The sequence below is a fragment of the Rhinopithecus roxellana genome, chromosome 1 (assembly GCF_007565055.1).
Source record: "Rhinopithecus roxellana isolate Shanxi Qingling chromosome 1, ASM756505v1, whole genome shotgun sequence".
NCBI lineage: Eukaryota > Metazoa > Chordata > Mammalia > Primates > Cercopithecidae > Rhinopithecus > Rhinopithecus roxellana.
Genome location: NC_044549.1, coordinates 108,496,246 through 108,515,769, shown reverse-complemented (window position 1 = coordinate 108,515,769; position 19,524 = coordinate 108,496,246). Strand labels below are relative to the sequence as shown.

Below are 19,524 nucleotides of genomic sequence, written 5' to 3'. Positions count from 1 at the left end.
CAAGCTTCTTGGAAGGTTCATTCCTGCAGCCACCCCTGCCTCCTTCTCAGTTCCCTACCACGCCACTCATCTCTTGATTCCAGTGCTCTCTCCCCTAACAGGAGACTTTCACATCTAATTCCTGGTTACCCTGGTCTTGAATATAAATGCAAATCTTTAAAAGCCACCAAAACCTGTGTATATCTTTTCTAGCCATTTAAACTAAAAACCAAGCATTCTCACCAAGAAAAAAATCAACAACAAAGTAAATACCTTGAAGCTCTCCAAAGGAGGCCCATTTCTCTTCCAATATGGCCAGTGTGACATCTGTGCAAGGTTCTTCAGTAGATGAAGCTGATCAGCTGCCTCTTACAAGCTCAGTGAACCTCTACCCTAAACCTCCAGTTATTTCTGTAAATTCTCTGTATTCTGTCTTGACACTGTCTCTCATCCTAATTTCACTGGCGTGGGTTTTGTGTGTGTGTGTTAACTGTAGCCTGGTCCACTTAACAGTGTTCCTACTTCTAACATCTCCACACTCTAATCCACCCTACACATCATGCCTGTCCTCACTCATAAGCTTCAGCCATTCCTCAAGAACCAAATTAAGTTCAAACCTCTCTACAAATTTCTGAGCTCCACATTCATGATAATCCATCTTTCTAGCTCTTTCTACCACTCTCTCTTATAGCAAATGCATGGCCTTTAATGCCAGAGAACCTGGACTCTTGTCTCTGCCTCTTACAAACCATGTAACCTTGGGTAGCTTAATTTCTGTACCTTACCTTCGTCATCTGTAAAATCTGTAACTTCTATATACAGATTTGCTATAATGATTAATTAGGTTAATAGATATGAAAAGCTTAATAAGATGCCTGATGTATATAGTAAGCATCCAGTAAATGATGTCATTATTAATTATGTACTCTAGAGAAATTCAGTAACAATCTGTTCCCACACAAATGACACTTTGTTGCCATGGTACTTTTACATAGGCTGTTTCCTTGTTCCTCAGTTCAAATAATGCTATCTATCCTTCAGGACCCATTTCAAATAACATTTCCTCCAAGACAGAGTTCTCATATGAACTAAAAGTCAGTCTTATATCAGAGAAATTTGTTTGTATTTGTGGGGATTCTTAGCCCATGAATACAGTGAACTGATAAGACAGAGCCCTGTCTCAGAGGCACAATCTAGTGGGGAAGGGGATGCTAACCCTCCTGGGTCACCACACTCAGGATTCAGGAGCCATGTCTTCCCCAGGTTTGCATTCTGAGAAAGTTCTCCTGCAGAAACCTATGCTTACTACATGCTTGATTACATTTGAGTAAATTTGCCATTTTTAATTTTATGAAAATTCAAAACATATAAGTCATTTCAACATATGGTATGTTGCTAAATAAAAACCTTTATTTTAAAAATAGGTTTTAATTAATAATAATTTATATTATGTTCCTGATCCCAATGTTGTCTAGCACAGAGGTGTTAGCCATTGCAGAGGAGGGCATGAAAGATAGGAACTGAGCCCCTCTTCTTTCTTCAGAAACTTGGAAGCAAGAAACAAAAGTCGTACATTCATGTCTTTACTCATCTACACAAATTTCATATTTTACCTTTCTAAAATAGCTTTATTTATATATAATCTACATATAAATCTACATATAAATCACCCATTTAAAGAATTAAATTAAGTCTATCCTAAAGCTGCTTCCTTACATATTTTAAATTTGGCCTAAAAGTTTCTCAGTATGTAGTGAACTGTAACCTAACTGTATGTTGAAAAGACTCTAACCTCCTCTTATGCCAATCACAGAGTTTAAGCATACCTAAGGTGGCCAGTTGTACAAACTGTGTTCGAAAAAGGCAAACGCCAAATTGTAACCAATTCTATTTCTGTACCTCATTTTTGTCTTCTGTACATCACTTTTCTTTTCCTGTCCATAAATCTTTTTTAACCATGAGGCAGCGCTGGAGTCTCTCTGAACCTATTGCAGTCGAGGGGCTACCCAATTTGCACATCATTCTTTGCTCAATTAAACACTGTTAAATTTAATTTGACTAGGTTTGTCTTTTAACAAAGATGTACAGTTCAATTATTTTTTGCATGTTTTCAAAGTTGTGTAATGATCACCATAATCAAATGTGCAATTTTTTATCACTTTCCAATTAGCAGACACTACCATTCCTTCCTACCCCTCCACTCTCAGCCTAAGCAACCAAAATTCTCTACAGTTATGTCACTCCTGAATATTTCATATAAATGGAATCATATGTGTTCTTTTGTGACTGGCTTCTTTCACTTAGTACAAGGTTTTCAAGGTACTTCCATGTGTAACATATACTTTATTCCCTTTTATTGCCAAACAGTATCTCATGGTATGGAGATATTACATTTTATCTATTCATCAGTTGATAGATCTTTGACTTATTTCTGCTTTGGGGCTATTATGAATAATGCTGATATGAATTTTCATGTCTACATTTTTGTGTGGACTTATGTTTTCATTTCTCATGAGTATATACCTAGGAATGGAATTGCTGAGTCATCTGGTAACTCTATTCTTAACATTTTGAAGAATTGCCACTGTTTTCCAAAGTGGCTGTGCTATTTTATATTCCCACCAACAACGTATGAGGGATCCAATTTCTCCACATTCTGGACACTTGTTACTATTTGACTTTTTTATTATAGCTGTCCTAGTAGACATAAAATCATATCTAGTTGTTCCTTTGAGTTGCATTTTCCTGCTGGCTAATAATGTTGAGGTTTTTTATGTGCTTGTCTACCTTCTTTAGAGAAATGTATATTTAGATCCTTTGCCCATTTTTAATGGTTTTTTATTATCTTTATATGTGTTTTATTATCTTTATATGTTCTGAATACAAGTCCTTATCAGATATATAATTTGCAAATATCTTCACACATTCTTGGCTTTTTCTTTTCACTTTCTTGATACCCTTGGAAGTACAGATGCTGTTAATATTGATGAAATCCAACTTACCTACTTTTTCTTGTATTTCTTATGCTTTTGGAGTTGTATCTAAGATGGCTTTGCATAACCCAAGGTCACAAAGGTTTACTCCTATGTTTTCTATTTAGAGTTTTATAATTTTTCTCTTAAACTTGGGTCTATGATCCATTTTGACTTAATTTTTACGTGTGGTATTATAAGGAGTCCAACTTCATTCTTCTGTGTGTAGATATCCAATTATTCCAGTACCATTTGTTAAAAAGATTACTCATCTACATTTTTTCAACCTTTATCAAAAAAATTAGTGGCTCATACATGTAAGGGTTAGTTTGTGGACACAATTCTGTTCCATTGATCTTTCTATCTATTCCTATGCCAGTTCCACACTGTCTTGTTTATTGCAATTTTATAGTAAATTTTGAAATTGGTAAGTTTGTTCTTTTTCAGAATTGTCTTGACTATTCTGGGTCCCTCGCACTGCCACATGTTTTTAGGATAACTCCATTCATGTCTGCAATAAAAGTTTGCTGGGTTTTGATAGAGATTTCGTTTAAAGTGTAGATCATTTGAAGATTAATGCCATTGTAACAATATTAAATCTTCCAATCCAAGAACATGTAATGTCATTCCATTTATTTAGGTCTACTTTATTTCAACAATTTTTTTGTTTGTTTGCTTTCAGAGTATAAGTTTTATACCTTTTTGTTAAATTTATTTCTTAGGGTTTTTTTTTTGTTTGTTTGTTTGTTTGTTTTTGAGATGGAGTCTCACTCTGTCACCCAGGTTGGAGAGCAGTGGCACAATCTCAGCTCACTGCAACCTCCGCCTCCCGGGTTCAAGTGATTCTTCTGCCTCAGCCTCCTCCTCCTGAGTGGCTGGGACTACAGGCATGTGCCACCACGCCCTGCTATTTTTTTTTTTTTTTCTGTATTTTTTGTAGAGACGGAGTTTCACCATGTTGGCCAGGCTGCTCTCGAATTCCTGACCTCGTGAATCACCCGCCTCGGCCTCCCAAAGTGCTGAGATTATAGGAGTGAGCCACTGCGCCTGGCCATTTCTTAGTATTTTTACTCTTTTGATCTATAGTAAGTAAAATTATTTTTATCTTTGAATTTTTAAATTTTTAACACAGTTCAAATCAGTGTGTCTGATTTCATCTCTTTCTCTAACAAACCAGGGTACCAGAACTGCTTCAGTTTCTCTGCCTTCTCTTTGTCTGTGATGACTAATGTATGAAGGTATCTGCTGCATCAAACTTTAAACTTCACATTATCCTTATTTTTCTTGACCTTGACAGATTTGGCATCCTTTCACCTGGCTGTAAGCAGAAAGTCCTTGATTTCCTTAACTTTTTGAGGCATGGCAGCATGTCTGGCAGGAGAGGACACAGACCCACACAGCAAGTGGTGAGAAGCAAACAGTGGAATTGTTTTCTTAATTCCATTTGTTGATTGTTTATTGCTAATGTATAGAAATACAACTGATTTTTGTATATTGATCTTGTATTCTAAAAACTTTCTCAACTTGTTTCTTAGTTCTAATAGTTAATTAATTGATTCTTTAGGGCTTTTTAAAACAAAATCACGTCATCTACAAATAGAAATTGTTTTACTTTCTTTCTAATCTAGATGCCATTTATCTTTTTTCTTGTCCAATTGCCCTCACTAGAATCTTTAGTACAAAGTTAAATAGAAATGGGAAGACTAGACATATTGTCTTGTTCCTGATCTTAGACATAAAAACGTTGTTTTTCAATATTATGTGTGATATTAGTTAAGTTTTTCATAAATAAACTTTACAGTTTGAGGAAGTTTCTATCCCTAGTTTGTTGAGTGTTAGCATGAAAAAGTGTTGAATTTTATCCAATAGTTTTTGAAGAAAATTTTAGACAATCATGTAGGTTTTGTCCTTTATTCTTGTTTTTTACTTCTTTAATTTCATTTTTATTGATACACAATAGATGTACATTTTTTAGGGACATGCAATAATTTAATGCATTCATAAAATTTGTAAAGATCAAATCAGTGCAATTGGGATATCCATCGCCTTAAATATTTGTCTTTTCTTTATGCTAGAAACATTCAAATTATTTTCTCCTAGCTACTCTGACATATACAATAGATTACTGTAAACTATAGTCACCCTACTCACCTATCAAACATTAATTAATTTTTGGTAAACTAATCTAATCTTACTTTCTGGCATCAACCTCACTTGACCATGGTGTATAGTCCCTTTCATATGTTATTGGATTCAATTTGCCAGCATTTTGTTGAGAATTTTTAATCTATACTCATAAGAAATATTGATCTGTAGTCTTCTCGTGATGTCTTTATCTGGTTTCGTTATCAGGGTGATACTGGCCTCATAGCATGAGTTGGGAAATCATCCTTACTCTTCTATTTGTTGGAAGAGTTTGTGAAGAATTGATATTACTTCTTCTTTAAATATTTATTGGGTTTTTTCAATACTTTTTTTTAAATGCAACCTGGGTAGCATGTCCAATAGGAAGAAATGAGTGTCCACCCTTTAATTTCATAACCCTGGAATTAATCCATGTAATCTATGATCCACAACAGTATTACCAAAGTTCGAGTTACTCATAGGAAAGAGAAAGAAGTTCTCTAATTCGTCCTTAAAAGTTTTCCAAGTTCAGAAAAAAAAAAAAAATGTTGAAGAACATTAATCTCCGCAGGAAATGATACTCCTGTACCCGCAGCTCGCTGTCCCTCATGACGCCTCGCTAGGCGGGGTTCGGGGCCAGGTGAACGCTGATCTGATAGTTGACAGGGGACGACTGTGGCATCATCCTTGCTGCCGTCAGTATCCTGAGAGGGAGGAGGTTGGGCCGGGAGGGTCTCCCGGGGCGGGGCGAAGGAGGAGGGAATGCAAAACAGAGCCTCGTCCCCGGAACCCAAGAAGCAGCAACGCCCCTCACTATAAATTCGGAGCTGCCTCCCCGCGGATGATTCCAGCTCCTGACAGCCAGGACCCCAGGCAGCAGCGAGTGACAGGACGTCTGGACCGGCGCGCCGCTAGCAGCTCTGCCGGGCCGCGGCAGTGATCGATGGGGAGCTGCTGGAGCGGACCCAGCGAGTGAGGGCGCACAGCTGGGACGCCGAGGCGGCGGGCGGGAGACCGCACCAGCGCAGCCGGCCCTCGGCGGGACGTGACGCAGCGCCCGGGGCGCGGGTGAGTCCGCGCGGACCGCCAGGCACGCTTGGGAGACTTCAGGGGTGGGGTGCTAAGTTTCATGTCACGGTGTCCTGACTTTTGCTGGCTCTATACTGGGAAGCTCTCTGGGACCAAGGAAAGAGCGACCGTAGTTCTGGTCAACGCCTGCCCCTGGAGCTGGCCACACTTCACCAGATCAGGTGAGGGGCTTCTGGAACGGGAGGGAACAAGGTAGGTTTGTTTGCCACGTGCCCTGAAATTCTCAATCCATTTTGACCAAACTTTTCCTAGTGTAAGCAAGAAATTTACAGAAATAAGATGCAACTCAATAAACTTTCTTCCTGAGGCTTTTAGTTAACTCTTGTCTTTTAGCCATCATCTGAGTCGGAAACCCATACGACTCTGCAAGGCGTTAGTTTAAAAGTTGTGCTACTTTTGAGGTGAAGTTAAGAGTGTCCCCATCCCCGCCCTGTGCTTCCCTGACGATGTCCCTGCGCTGCTCACCTCCCCTTAGCTCTCTCCCTGCAAACCATAGCGGTGGGTCCTAGACACCGGACATCCTCCAACCTGGGCCAGACTCTCCCACCCTCAGGGTTCCCAGATGCTCTTTGAATGATCAAACTGAGGAAGGAGAAGCAAGATGTCTCCACACCCCAATCCCTACAGCCTTAGCCAATGCATATGTGTAACTGAGACAGGATTTTAGCAAAAGGTCTTCTGTTTCACAGGACTAAACAGAGCCTCTGGCGGGCCACTGCCCGGCACCCAACTCCATCCTCCGATTTTGTTAAATGTCCAGGTAAACATCTCCACAGTGCCAGCCTGTTATAGTCTCGTGAAGACCTCAGAAATTCTTCGCCAAAGTGTCTCCTTCTGCACCGTTTTTTGGGGCAACCATTTGTGACCTGGCTATTGAGCTCACCTGGGCCTCTTCTCTTTGTTTACTAACAGCCTCGTTAAGTATTAAAAACCTACTTCCCCCACTCAGGAACCCTCTCCTAATGAAAGTTTGGTTACTCACTTTCCCCTGGGATCAAATTTGGGACTTGGCTACATTTATTTCCTGTGTCATTCTGAGAAGATAAAGTAATGGTAAGAGGCAAGCAATTTGGCACCCTATTGATCTAATTTATTACTTGGTTGAGGAACTTGTGCTTCCCCTTGAAGCTGCTGCATCCCAACATGATTCTCTTGTTAGTTACCACCTGAGGTTCTTGGATCTCCAGGTGTTTATTTCACATAGCATATGCTTTAACCCTCTTATAAGTCTTCTCTAAGAAAGGAACTGCCATACTTCCCTTGTCTTCTCTGGTGTTTCCCCAGCTATAAAGGCCCCACCTGCATGACCTCTCCTCAGGCTGTGATGTATTCCTGGGTGCCCTGGTACCTTCTCCTTCCTCTCCACCACCCTTCCTGACAGTGTAGGAGCAGGAAAGCATGGGGAGAAGGGAAATGGAGACTCCCACTTAACTTGCTGTGTGATAGTAGGAGCATTATTTCACAACTCTGAACCTCAAGTCTCTGCCCATAAGGTCCCCTACAGTGATATAATTCCTTCATTTCTTTTGTTTTTTGGTTATTGCTTTAAAATAAAAGTCTAAGCTTAAGGCTATGTTAATAGAAACTGCCCATCATAATTGCTAGGTCTCAACATTCGCTTAAGTTCTGTGATTCTTAGTTTCAAGTCTGTTATCCACTCTCTATCCCCGCCACCTTTTTTTCCCTGACTTCGTTGTTCTTTGTTCCCATCCTGAGGCCTTGATTTCCGGTTCTGCTCTTCTTTGACCTTAAACTGAATCAACTGTTCCATCATCCAACTCAAAAGAAAATTGGTTTTCTTCCACCAGTTCCACTGATGCCAATGGAAGACTTGTCTTCCTTGCGATTTGCAAAATGTCTTTCAGTCACTGGTGCTGCGGCAATGCTGCTGTCCCACAGCGTTCTAAGCTTAAATCTTTCTCTCTCTTACCCTGGGTCAGTATTCAAAAAAGGGCAGATTTGTGGGTTGCTCAGGTTTCTCACTTTTCCTTCTTTCTAGTTTGGGATCAGAGTTGTGTATTTGTGTATATAATTTTGTTTTGGTTTTTTGTTCCTGCTGCTACTTATGACTGCTGTTGTTATTTTGATTTGACTAATTAATACTAATGACTCATTTTCCCCTATGCTAGAGGGAAAATTAAGGAAGAAAAGTTTAATCCGCTACTTACCCAAAGGTCAGGTAAAATACTTAGCTGAGAAGGAATTTAAAACTCATAGTTTAAATGCATGATGCATGTCTGCTGTCATTTTATCTGTGCTGCCACAGTGTCCTTTCAAGCAGATAACTGAGAGTTGCTGTATTTTGCCTTTGAATTTGTTACAGGGACAAAAATAGTGACCCCTCACATTTATGTGTTTTGGCTGCTTAATGCAAGCTCCTGCCCTCTAGCCCCATGCCTATTAGTTTACCTAGCCCTTTTTCTGCTCGGTCGTAACTGGAGAATGCCAAAGAGTCTCCCAAATAAGCTACCAAATTATGAATGGTGTTTAGAAGTTTGCAGTAAGCCCAAGTGTTGTAAAGATTAAAATGCTGTTTTGAAGATATGCTGTGGCAATAAACAAATATGGAGCCAGAGCAACAAAATGTGACCAAGTGTCCAAGCCTAGCTTAGGAACACTTTTCTCCCATGTTATCTAGCAAACTGACAAATCAGCTTTCTAACTCGTAATGATTGGAAAATGCTATTATTTTTCTTCAAAATAGGCTTAATCTTTCTTTTTCAAAATTACCTAACATCATTGGATTATGTGGTATGTGTTTCTTTTCACGTAGGTGCTTGTTAAAGCAGAATACTCAGTCTCTGATAAGCAACAGTAAATTTGATCGATTTGTATCCTAAATTTATCTATCACTTTACATTTTGTTTTATTCATAATATGAACTTTAGCTTCTAAAAATCAACTTTTTAATAGCTTAATATATAAAGCCATCTTAAATCAAGGAATATCTATATGACTTAAGGTAGTATTCCACTGAATTGGCAAGTGACTACCATAATCCTATTAAAGCTCTAAAATACAATGTTTCAATCACAGAAAAAAAGTCTTATAATTTAAAGAACTATAAATTGCCAGATATTTCCCTAGTTATTACATTAGTGACAAATTAGACAACTGGAAATAGAAAAGAGTATATGTTTAGAACAGTCATAAAAGGACTAGTGACTATTGCTGCTAGCTGTGGTTGTATTAACATTAAAATATTTACTATCTGATTTTTCTTCTTTCTTATCATAGCAGATGCTTCGAAAAAAATTCTTGCATATGAAAATCAAAATTGTCTTCCAAAATTTTTAAGTAACAAAAAAATTCATTATGTAGTATAAATGCTGTATGATTACATTACTTTACATTATTCTTATAGTTAATTTAGAAGGGTTTGAATTGTTTTTGTTTTGTTTATATTTGTTTCCTCAATAGGTGCATTCTCTAACTGTGTTAAGTAGAAACAAAAGTCTACAGTCTGTCAGTTATTATCAGTCTCCTTCCTATTACCAAGAATATTTTTATTGTGTTGTTAATCTCACGTTTAATTATTTTTTTAACATTTAAAAGTTTGGAAAATGGGTCAAAAAATGAGTGTGCCTTGTTTCCTATTATTACAATGTGCCTTCCTATATCAAATCCCAATTCTAGATGTTCTTAAAACTTAAAATCATAGAATTAATAATCCTTCAGTTTAAGTCAACTGTTATGTGATTTCTCGTCCACTTATACACACATAGATGCCTTCATCTTCACCAAATAATGTAGAAATTTTATTTAGATCAATGGATTTAAGTACTCTGTATGCTTAACTACGAAATAAGAATATTGAGAAATACACATATGATTGTGTACTTTTTGTTTGTTTGTTTTTTGTTTTTTTAAGACAGAGTCTTGCTCTGTTGCCTAGGCTGGAGTACAGTGGCATGATGTCAGCTCACTGCAACCTCTGCCTCCCAGATTCAAGTGATTTTCCTGCCCCAGCCTCCCTAGTAGCTGAGATTACAGATGCATGCCACCACGCCCAGCTACTTTTTGTATTTTTAGTAAAGAAGAAGTTTCGCCATGTTGGCCAGGCTGGTCTCAAACTTCTGACCTCAACTGATCTCCCTGCCTCGGCTTCCCAAAGTGCTGCATTACAGACATGAGCCACGGCACCCGGCCTGACTGTGTACTTTTAAAGAGAATTTGTTGTTGCCAATTTGCTAAGTTTATTTAGTTATTTTCTCATTCTATATTAGTCAAAGCTTCTCTTGTCTACTTTGGAAAATGAAGAATTATGTCTATAAAATATATCAACAACAGTTGCAGATACTTACAGAGGAAATACTGTGGATCTGAGTGATATTAGGCCCTGAGGACACATGCCAAAGTGTAAAAATGGTCTTTGCTGTAGAGATATAGTAGTCAAACTAAGCACATATTTTGGCATGCGTCTCTAATAGTCTAATGCTAGTAGGGTAGGAAGCCATTTAAAAATGGCCCCTCCTTCTGTCCTGCCTTTCAGACCAGACAGAATGTCTAAAGTGGTCACACTGTTTGGTTCTGGCCACTTCTGTAATAACCACTGCTCCTTTCCCCTCCTCGTGAGATTATAACTCCTCTGATAGTATAGACAGCACCTAACGCATCCTTGTTTCCTTTTACTAAGTGTTCCACGAACTCACTTGCTTGCCTGTTTGTTTTTGGCTAAAACTATAGAAAATGTTAAATACATTTTCAGACCCTTATATTAAAAAAAAAAAAGTTAAGAAATAAATAATCTAATTTAGGTATACTATCCTATTACACACAATGACGAATTTGATGCTTTTGTCTGGTTAATTGAAGAGCTAAGCGTGAATACAGTATTTCAGTCTACAGCAGCAGTGGTAAGGGTAAAGTGGAGAAAAGAGTAAGGAAAGAAAAATATAAAAAAGAATGAAAGGTTGAAATATCAAACCTGTGGTTCTTAAGACGACAAGAATATTGGAATCACCCAAGGGGCATATGAAATCTGTACATTTTATCCACACCTTCTTTTCTCCCCGTCCTCATTCCCCCTGTTGAGACACATTGTATTACAAATTAGGAGGAAAACATCTCACGTATCCGTTTCCATATTAGCCTCATGGGCATCACCTGAGAGTTTGTTGGAACTGCAGAATCTCAGACATTGTCCAGACCCATTGATTGCATAAGAATCTGCATTTTAGCAAGATCGACAGGTGATTCAGATGCACATTAAGGGAAAAGAAACACAGTACACAGTACCTGTGGCTTGTTTAGAATAATTATGAAGAGGTGTTTTCTTGACTTTTAACTAACATTTTTAATAAATGTTCCAAACACAATATTCAGTCTTTAAATGTTTTTTTATTTAATCCTCACAACAACCCTGTGAGATAGTTACTGTTTTATCCTTATTTTATAGATTGGGATACTGAGTAATAATGAGATAAATAGCTTACCCAAAAGCGGTAACTGATATAGTCGAGATGTAAATGTAAGAATTCTAATTCCATTGCCTATTCTCTTAGCTGTTACCTACAGTATCTGCTCTATACTGGGCTACCTACTTTTTAAAGCCAACTAATTATTTGAAAATTTATTTAAAGTTTTAATTTGAGATCAAAATCTGTTTCCCTCATAGATTTTTTTATAAAAAGCAAACAAGATCTATTCCATTTTGGTCTAATGTTTTCCTGTCATCTTACCTTTAAGTGCAATAATGGGAAATTCTAGAAATTCCTTCTTTAACTGTTTGAAAAAATATGAAAATTATGACAGCCTGTCCAAATCCACTAAAATCTATTTTTATATGCATACTTTTTACATATCAATTATACTTCAATAAAGCTTTTTTAAAAACTAGTAGATGACATACTTTTAAAAATTAACTTTTGAGCCCAGGTGTGGTGGCTCACACCTGTAATCCCAGCACTTTGGGAAGCCAAGGAGGGAGGATCACTTGAGGCCAGGAGTTTGAGACCCGCTGAGGCAACAAACTGAGACCCCCCATCTCTACAAAAAGTAAAAAAAATTACCTGAGCATGGTGGCACACACCATGTGGTAGTTGGGACCTGTAGTCTCAACTACTCAGGAGGCTGAGTTGGGAGGATCGCTTGAGCCTGGGAGGTGAAGGCGGCAGTGAGCCGTGATCACACCATTGCACTCCAGCCTGGGCAACAAAGAAAGACCCTGTCTCGAATAATAGTAATAGCAATAATAATAACTTTTGATATCTCTATTTTTTCTCATAAAAAATCCAAAATTTTCTATTTACCTTTTGGTACTCTCATGCTATAAAGTAAATTCTCTCTTGGATTGAACAAGTAGTTATTTTCTGTTTTCTACATATATATAGACTGTTCAGCATTCCAACTCAAATTACATATTACTTTTTCAGCTTTTAATATAAATGCTTACTTATTACAAGCATGGTTTACAAAAATGTGGTAGAATATAGTTACTAACCAGTCAATGCTCAAGCAAGTGATGATGTATTTTAAACCAGTGACTCCCCACATGATTCAGTCCCTGAACTACTTCACCAGTGCAGGTAGATTCTCTGGCAGCCATCAGTTGGATCTGTCCAAATATCTCCTGTTTTGACAGGGGCTTATTGATGTTGGTCAAGACAGGTGTGTATGAGTTCTCTGGGATCATGTTTGAGGGGAAACCTGTGCCAACAGGACTGAGCAGCCACTTTTTCAATGGTATTGAGAAAATTTGTAGAAGATAAAATTTCACCAGCTGCTTAAATCTAGAACTGTGGATATTCAGGTAGCACTGACATTACAAGATCCAATCTGTAAGTTATGGGTTAGGGCAAAATCAATCCAGGGCTGCCATCATGACAAGTAGTGGAAGTTGGAGAGAAGGAGAAATACCCAAAAGATATCTTACACATAGCAGGCAGAGTTTCTTAGTACTAATAAAAAATAAAGTACCAGTGATCACCCTCTATAGCCCTTAAGAGTCCCCTGGTTTCACTGAGCCCCAATATTTGTGACTGTGGCTGAATGCAGTCTGCACAAGGTTTCCTTTTTAACAGTTGGAAAAAAATCTCATAGCATAGCATTTTTTCTAGTAAAGTTCATATACTTAACAACTTTATCAGCACATACATCTTCCCTTCACACTTATAATTTTATCAGCACATATACTTTACTTTTTGACTCGAATTCTTCTTGCCGTCAATTCAAATGCTCCTGCCCTTAGAATGAGAATTTTCCATTAACCCAGCTTTAATAATCTAACTCTCTTTCCCATTCAAATGATGTCACTTCATATAAAACACGTTGTATCATGATGTCTCCCAGCCCTCAGTTACACAGTTAATGGCTGCCACTTTATCATGAATGAAAAAGAATTTGATGTGATTCTTGGGTAATGATTTCTTGAGTATGTCCTGGCCTATTATCTACTGAGTTATCAGAATGGATTTTTGAGAGAACACACAATTATTCCCATTCCTTTTTAATTTCCATCAACTTAAGCCATATGATAGAACATTACAGTTGTTATATATTTTATATGAATATAAAATTAATATATAATTTATATATTTTAAAATATTTAGTGGCAAGGAAAGATAATAGTAAGTGAAAACATCAGTGTATAACACATGAATCATAAGTGTGATCCCACGTATGTGTATACCTGGTAGATGCTTGTCAAGATGCCATTAAGGTCTTGGGTTATTGGCATCTTAATGAAATTCATTTCATTTTGTTAGGATTGATTTGTTAGTAAAATCACTTGCATATTTTTTAAATGCATGCATATCTGTGGAGTCAATAAGAAAAATTAGGAAGAAAATACAACAAATCTTAAGAGCTTTTGAGGTTTTTTCTTTCTTTCTTTTGTATGTACCTACAAAATTTTCTATAATGGATCTCTATTGATTTTGTATTTTTTACTTTCTATTTGTCTTGGAATTTCTATTACTTTATTTATAATTCACTCTAGATTTTAAGTACTAGACAACTATTATTAACTCTCTGGAGACTGGTACTATAAATCTGACCCTTTCTGTAATTTTTTTTTCTGCAGTACACTAGTGTCTCACAAAGAGTCCACAGAATTCACACTGTCATGATATTTTATAGAAGAAATCATTTCATGGGAAATTTCTTTTGTTAATAGATCCTTCCAATGCTAACATTATTCTATATAACAATGCTAAAGTTAGTATGCCTAAATGCTCAAGTTGATATGCTAAAGTTGGTTTAAAAATTAACCTATATACAATCTTCTTGAATAAATCTTCAACTTTAAATAAAAATTCTTATTTAAAAAGTCTTCCTGTATATAATGAAAAATATTGATGAATTTGACTACATAAAAATAAATGCTTATACAGTAAAAAGTACCATAAACAAAGTTATAATCTAAACAAGAAACCTGGGAACGCTCTTTGCCAGCCATTACATGTAAAATTCCAGTTTCCTTAACATAACATGAGCTCTTTAATGTGAGAAGCAATAATCGACCTAATTGAAACATGAGCAAGAGCCATGGCTGAGCAAACTAGTAGAAGAATTACTATGGAAACAGTGAGAAAATGAAAAGAAGTTCAACCTCATTCATAATTAACGAAATGCAAGTCAAAACAAAGATATGCCCTTTTACTTATCAGATAAAGAAAAAATGATTGGATAAAATCCAGATTCTTGGTATTATAACTTGGTATAACCTTAACAGAGGACGTTCTGTAAATATCTATCAAAAACGTAGCATATGCAAACAATTTGGTTCAACAATCTGTTTAGAATTTATTATACTGATACATTTATATAAGTACAAAAATTCATATATATATAAATATTATTATTGAGACGTTTTTGTAGCAGCCAAAAGGAAAACTGAAAAAAACAGATTAAGGCTCATTAATAGCAGACTGGTTAAATGAACTATGTATCAGCACAATGAATGAAATATTGTACAGCCATCAAAATGAATGAGACAGATTTATATATGCTGATGTAGAAAACCTGCTAGCCATAATAAGTAAAATAAATAAAGCAGAGAAGAAAACACTATGATGTACAAAAAGAAAAAACTATAGCTATACATATTTATATGCATGTGTATGCATTTTTTATGATTATACATATTTATATGCATGTGTATGCAAGTCCTAGAAGGAGACATAGGTAACTATTAGTAGTACCTCTGGGAAGTAGATGCAGAGAAAAGTAATAGAGGGTAAGGATATGTTTACTTTTATTTTACATCCTCCTATAACTTGACATTTATACAACACGTTAGCATTACTTCTGTGAAAAAGAAAAACAGAAAAGGTAATCCTTTAAAAAGGTATTTTTAAAATTATGGTAAAATAAAATTTGCATAAGCTTTATACTAAGTAGTAGAATCATTTAACCAAGGTTAGCTGTAGATTCACAAGTAAAAACCCAATCTATTTTCATATTCTTACATTTAGTAGCCATGTCTATAGAAAGAAATGGCTAGGAATGAGACTGCACTATTTTACCCTAAAACATTCTTTTTCTCTTTGCCTAATGTATATCTACAAGGGCATTGGGGAAGATGTTGACCACAGGCAGGAAGCTGATGAGATCCTGTGCCCACAACTTAATGCAATCTAGCTCTATATAAGGAAAAATATGTTCTTGATGTGAACCAGATGGTTTCATTCCCTTCAAAAACATTCTTAAGATGCAGTGTTGAAGCTTACTCTGTAAATTAAAAAATAAAAACCTGACTCTATTCCGTGAAATGTTTTAATCATATTTTTCTTTTTAGGTTGATATTTGACAAACTGATCTAAAATGGCTGGGTTTTTATCTGAATAACTCACTGATGCCATCCCAGAAAGTCGGCACCAGGTAAATGCCTGACATCTACAGCAGTGGACCTGTCAGCAATTTTCTCTAATGTGTTAGCAGTGGGGAGAGTACAAGAACCCACACACACCATTATCTTGTGAAAGAAGTAGAGGAAGCAGAAAATAATGAAATCCCAGTCTTACCACATCCCCTCTAATATACAGATTAAGAGCATATGTATTTATATGGTTTTAAACATAAATAACATCAGAATTACTAAGTTATTTCCATTCATGTACTGATAATGAATCATGGAGAAAGTCCTTTGGCAAGGACTCCACGTGGCCACAGGTGATTGTTTTGAGCAGTGTTCTTCCTGTGTAGGGCTTGAGAGGACCAGGAGGGAAATGACTGTACTCTCTTGTCAGCTACTTCCTGGGCCATTTGGGTTCTTTGATACCCCAGTGCTCACTTTCAGAAGTCTTAAGACCATAAACCTTAACCGTTGACCTTCTCACCTTCAGAAAACCCAAATGTCTCAGAGTTTCATTCTCACAAACTTCTACCTGCCTCCAATGATGAGATATAGGAAAAAAGACAATGTGAAATTGGAGATGGAGGTGCCCTCTCAGCCTCTTTACAAGCATGAGTCACAGGGCAGGGCATTAAACTCTCTCGCAACCTGGTGTGGAGCACAGCAGGGTTAGCCAGGACTGCTTTGTCTATCTAACTCTTGTTACCTGGACCTGTGTGATATTTTTCATAACAAGAGTCTGGGATTTACCTAACTATTAAGACTATCCCCCGCCCCCCTTACACAAACTCAGTTCAAAGAACAAGCCCTCGGCTTCTCCTAGTCCCCTCCAGGGAAAATGAAGAGTAGCTTGTCCTATTCTGAATATGCTGTGCTCCCATTTTATCAAAGTAGAGGATAGATATGTAGGTGCTGGGTGGGTAGATAAATATTAGAGGTGATGCTGCTGCTTTGCTGTAATAGATTGGCAAGTAGGAATCATTTTCTGGAAGGTACTCCACAGTGGTGGTGTTAGAAAACTGTTTAGAATGCCTTTAATCTTGGAGATAAAAATAGTAATGCTTTACAGAGTTCTGTCAATGGATATCTTTAGGGATGTTTTGTTTTGGGAGGTTTTTTCTGATTTTTAAAAGGTCTAGCGAAGCTTGGGAATCTGGACTGTACAGATTTTCCACAAAAAAATCCACTCTGGAAAGAGTGTATTAAGATACCTATCCTAGGATGACACAAAGGCAGTATACTTTATTTTACATCTTAAAAGTATTGAACAGAAGGAGTTTTGTCCATGATACCCCATCAGCCCAACAGCATGAAAAGCAGGACACTTACCCAGGGGGTTCTTACTGGAAATGATTCTTGGAATCAGCCTTCCTTCTACTGTATTTGGGAAGTCTTTGGTTTCTAACATTCACAAATCTGTAGCAAAGCTTCCCAAATAACTATGATGTTTTACTTAGGAATAACAAAACATGGAAGAAAACATTCTGTGAAATTTTAAACTTTTTCAAACCGTTAAGTTTCAGATGAATAAGCAAAACATACTTAATTCTAAGAAGCTATTTTTTGTTCATCAAAGAACTGATGTTATACCAGTTCTAATATTAATTATCAACTTTTCCCTGGTTTTCCTGTAAAATAATCTCCAAGGCCCTATCTCAATCCGTGGGCAGTATACTGAAATACAAAAAGTGTTCGCAAAAGGACCTTCTGAACTTTGCAGTCTCCCCTTAAAACTTTTACCAACTTAAAACTACAGAACTCTGATCTCTTATTGATTTAAACCAGTGATGTGTAAACAGCACTTCAGAGGTTGTTTTACAGGACCAAAAACTTTATGCTGAAATCTACTCATGACACATGGGAAAAACCTGATTAGTACATTTAAACGAATAAATAAAGAACCATATTCAATGGCTTAAAATTTATAGACCTGCATCATCCAATATGGTAGCCATTTACTACATGTGGCTATTTATATTTAAATATAAATTTATTAAAATTAAATAAAACTAAAAATTCAGCCCCTCTGTTGCATTACCCCCATCTCAAGTGCTCAGTAGACATGTGTGGTTAGTGGACAGCACAGATTTAGAACATTTCTATCATAAGAAGTACTACTGGACAGTACTGCTGTCAACACATTTATTAATAATGCAGCAGACTTTCATGGCCACTTGGTAAGAAAGTTTTCTGCTGTTTTAAACTTATTTGGGAAATTTTTAATACTTTTGAAATTCCAATTTCCTCAGTATTATATTATCTAATATACAGCTCTCACAGACCACTTTTTGTTTTTCCTGTTTGTTTGCATATTAAAATATATAGGATTAAATGTTTCATGTGCTTTTCTAAAGTTGCAGTTCTTGATTTCTTAAAATTATGAAAAGAAGTACCCACAGTTATATTAAGAACTAAAATATATGGCTGTTGGCTTGGTTACTGACATTGCTGACAGCTCCAAGTAAGCAAAAGTAAAAGAGATGTAGGATCATTTTTAAAGGCCAATACTTTCTTCCTTACTCATTACCTTCTGTAAAATTCTGTAAGATTTTCTTGAGTTTTCCAATAATGATAAACATTTCTCCATCGCATAGACATAATTAATTGATTTTTTAAGCAGTTGGAAAGTCAAACACAATAAGAGCTAGAATACTTCTTATTTTATTTTTTAATAAAAATGTACATATTAGAAGCCTTTATTTTTATTTAAATTGTATGTCACTGATAAGGTGTGGATATTTGTCCCCTCCAAATCTCATGTTGAAATGTGATCCCCTGTGTTGGAGTGGGGCCTGGTGGGAGGTGTTTGGATCCTGCGGGCGGATCTCTCATGAATGGCTTGGTGCCCTCCCCATGTTAATGAATGAGTTCTTGCTCTGAAACTGTGATGCCTCCCCCTCTCTCTCTTGCTCCTGCTTTCGCCATGTGACATGCTGGTTCCCTATCACCTTCTCCATGATTGTAAGCATCCTGTGGCCTCACCAGAAGCAGAAGCTAACACCATGCTTCCTTGTAAGCCTGCAGAACCAGGAGTCAGTTAAAGCTCTTTTCTTTATAAATTACCCAGTTTCAGGTATTTCTTTATAGCAACACAAGAATAGACTAACACAGTCACAGATAACAGTAGTTTTTCATTTTTCATCAATAGAATGATCCTGCTATATTCTTAAAGTTCTTAGTCACTATTTGTCACTAATGTGATAACATTAATAAAATGTGAGTCTCAATTACTTTCCAGTCACTTATACCTAGCAGTTCAACTACATTTAGTTCCTGGACTAATGATCATGTGTTACACAAGGCAAAAAATTAAAAACAAATTTGTCTTTGAGTCATCAAAGCATCAAGGGTTTGAAATAGCTATATAACTAGCTGTGAAAAAGGGATATAAATATCCAGCTGGTATTTCCTTTACACATTTAATAGTATCATTTTTCAATGAAAGCATAAATAAAATAAGTTTGGAACCAGTTTGGAATTTTTAAATATTAATCTCAGAATCTTACTAACAGAAAACAAAAGCAAGATAAATGCTAGTCATTTGTGTCTGGGTTTTTTTTTTTT

At 36.6% G+C, this 19,524-nt stretch overlaps 1 protein-coding gene and 1 pseudogene across 6 annotated transcripts in view; one reads left to right on the top strand and one right to left on the bottom strand.

The window, feature by feature from the left end:
* Window positions 1-4,084: 4,084 nt before the first annotated feature.
* LOC104671560 lies at window positions 4,085-4,312 on the bottom strand (annotated as a pseudogene).
* Window positions 4,313-6,015: 1,703 nt separating this feature from the next.
* Window positions 6,016-19,524, top strand: part of AGTR1 (angiotensin II receptor type 1) — a 45,311-nt gene continuing 31,802 nt past the window's right edge. The window contains exons 1-2 of one of the 6 annotated variants that reach the window (XM_010375053.2): window positions 6,017-6,143; window positions 15,904-15,986. The gene's annotated coding sequence lies outside the window, so the exon portion shown is untranslated. Of the gene's footprint in view, window positions 6,144-6,190; window positions 6,357-15,903; window positions 15,987-19,524 lie in introns of those variants that run through there. The other 5 variants (XM_010375054.2, XM_010375052.2, XM_010375055.2 and 2 more) reach the window with 5 other exon arrangements.